This window comes from Chlorocebus sabaeus, chromosome 27, assembly GCF_047675955.1.
Source record: "Chlorocebus sabaeus isolate Y175 chromosome 27, mChlSab1.0.hap1, whole genome shotgun sequence".
NCBI lineage: Eukaryota > Metazoa > Chordata > Mammalia > Primates > Cercopithecidae > Chlorocebus > Chlorocebus sabaeus.
In genome coordinates, this window is record NC_132930.1 from 22,559,225 (window position 1) to 22,562,757 (window position 3,533).

Here is a 3,533-nt window from a genome sequence, read left to right on the forward strand (position 1 = left end):
GCCAAATCCGATGGCACCTCTAAAAGATAATACAGTATGATCAAACAGGATTTATCCAAGGGATGCAAGGATAATTCAGCATAAGCAAATTAATAAGTGTGATAGATTACATCAACAGACTTAACTACAAAAAATATATGATCATCTTAATAGATGCAGCAAAAGGATGTGATAAAATCAACATATCATCATCTCTTCATGATAAAAACTCTCAAGCATAGAAGAAACACACCTCAACATAATAAAGGACATGTCTGACAAACCCATGGCTAACATCATGCTGAATGGGGAAAAGCTAAAAGCTTTTCTCTAAGAACTAGAAAACACCATAAACGATAATTTTCATCAATTCTATTCAACAGAGTACTAGAGGTCTTAGCTAAAACAGGCAAGATAAAGAAATACAAGACACCTAAACTGAAACAAGAAAGTAAAATTATTCCTTTTTGCAGATGATATGATTTTAAATTTAGAAAAACCTAGATACACCAAAAAATTCTTAGAACAGATAAACACATTCAGTCAAGTAGCAGGTTATAAAATCAACTTACAAAAATTAGTAACATTTCTGAACAATCTGAAAAATAAACCAAGAAATAATTTACCAAATGTAAGTTCCTTTTACAATAGCTACAAATAAAATAAGATACCTAGGAATAAATTTAACCGTGAAGGGAAAAGGCCTCTTTAAGGAAAACTACAAAATATTGACGAAATAAATTGAAGATGTTACAAACAAATGGAAAAAATCTTATGCTCATGGATTGAAATGATTAATATCCTTAAAATGATCATACTACCAAAAGTAATCCACAGTTTCAAAGCAATCCATGTAAATATACCAATGTCATTCATCACAGAAATGGAAAAGAAAACCCTAAAATTTGTATGGAATCATGAAAGAGCCCTAATAACTAAATTATTTCTGAACAATAAAAACAAAACTGGAGGCATCACAATACCTGAATTTAAAATATACTACAAGACTGTAATAACCAAATAGCATGTATTGGCATAAAACCAGACACACTGGCCAATAAAACAGAATAAAGAACCCAGAAATTAATCCACATATTTACAGTCAACTGATTTGCAACAAAGGTGCCAAGAACATACATTTGGGAAAGGATGTCCTCTTCAGTAAATGGTGTGGGAAAACTGGATATCCACGGGCAGAAAAATGAAACTAGGCCTCTATCTTTCATTATATCAAAACATTAACTCAAAGTGGATTAAAAAGATGTAAAACTCAAAACTGTAAAATTACTAGACAAAAACATAGAGGAAATGCCTTAGAACTTTGGTGTAAGCAAAGATTTTATGGTTAAGACTTCAAAAGCACAGGCTAAAAAAAAAAAAAAAAAAAAAAAAAAAAAAAAAAAAAAAAGACAAATAGGACCATATGAAACTAAAAAGGCTTCTGTACAGCAAAGGAAACAATCAATAACAGACTGAAGAGACTAACTGTTGAACAGAAGAAAATATTTGCAAACTCTTCATTCAACAAGAGACTAAAATTAAGAATATATAAGAAATTCAAACAACTCAACACCAGTAAAACAATCACATTTAAAAGCAGACACAAGATCTGAATAGACATTTCTCAACAGAAGACATACAAATGGCCAACAAGGATATAAAGATGTTCAACATCACTACTCAGCAGGCAAATGAGGATCAATACCACAATGTAATATCATCTTACCCCAGTTAGAATGGCTATTATCAGAAAGACAAACAAACAAATGAATGCTGGTGAGAAGGCAGATAAAAGGGATTTCTTATACACTGTTAGTGAAAAATGTGAATTAGTACCGCCATTATAAAAACAATTTGAAAATTTCTCAAAGGACAAAAAAAAAAAAAAAAGAACTACCATATGATCCAGTGATTCCACTACTGGGTATTCATTCAGATAAAATGATTCAATATTTCAAGGGGACATCTACGCTTCCATGTTTATTGCAGCACTATTCACAATAGGAAAGATAGGAGTCAACCTTCGTGTCTAGCAATAGATGAATGCATAAAGTAAGTGGGGCATATATACATAATAAAATACTATTTGGGCATAAAAAATAAAATCCTGTCATTTGAATGGAACTAGAAGTTAAAATATTATGTGAAATAAACTAAGTACAGAAAAAATATGTGTGTTTCCACTCAAATTTGAAAGCTAAAAAAATGTTGTTCTTATGGAGAAGGAGTAAAATCATCTCATACCAGAGGCTGAGAAGGTTGTGCATTTCAGGGTGTGGGTGTGAAGGAAGGTAGATTAATTGGGATAAACATACATTTAAATAGAAGAAATATATTTTCACTGTTCAATGGCACAATAGAGTGAGCATAGATAACAACAATATTGTGTATATTTCATAAGAGCTGGAAGAGAAATCTGAAATTTTTCCAACCTAAATGAATAATAAATGTTTGAGGTGACAGATATGCTAAATATTCTTATATAATCATTACACATTTTTCTGGGTATTAAAATATTACACGTACCCTATAAATACGTACAAATATGTGTCAATAAAATAATAAATAACAAAGCTTCAAAGGACAGGCCCACTTTTTTTGTCAGGAGCTATTGCCACTGATGACTTTACCTTGAAGCCAATTCTCATTTACCATTTCGAAAATCCTAGGGCACTTAAGAATTATGCTAAATCTACTCTGCTCGTGCTCTATAACTGGAAAAACAAATCTTGGGTGACGGCCCATCTGTTTACAGAATGATTTACTGAATATTTTAAGCCCGGTTTTGAGACTAACTGCTCAGAATAAAATATTTCTTTCAAAATATTGTTGCTTTCAGACCCAAGGGGGCTGATGGAGAGATACAAGGATATGAATGATGTTTTCGTGCCTGCTAACGCGACATCATTCTGCAGCTCATAGATCAAGGAGTAATTCTAACTTTCAAGTCTTACTATTAAAGAAACACATTTTGTGTGTCTATAGCTGTCACAAATAGTGATTCCTCTAATGGATATTGGCAAAGTAAATTTGAAACTTTCTGGAGCTGAATTACCATTCTAAATGTCATTGTGAACATTTGTGGCTCATGGAAGAAGGTCAAAATGTCAACATGAACATGTATTCGGAAGAAGTTGATTCCAAACTTTATGGATGACTTTGATGAGTTTCAGTCTTCAATGGAGAAAGTAACTGCCGATGGGGTTGATAGCAAGAGAATTGAGTTAGAAGAGGAGCCTGAAGATATGACTGAATTGCTGCAATCTCATAATAAAACTTGAATGGATAAGTAACTCCAATCATCTGGATAAGGAAAGAAAGCAGTTTTATGAGATGGCATCTACTCGTGGTGAAAATGCTGTGAACATTGGTGAAATGACAAAAAAAAAAACATTTAGAATATTACAGAATAATAGTTGATAAGACTGGAACAGCTAGAGAGGATTGATCTCTATTTTGAAAGAAGTTTTACTGTGGACAAAACACTATCAAACAGCATTACATGCTACAGAGAAATCATGGATTAAAGAAAGGGTCAATTTATGTGGCAAAAT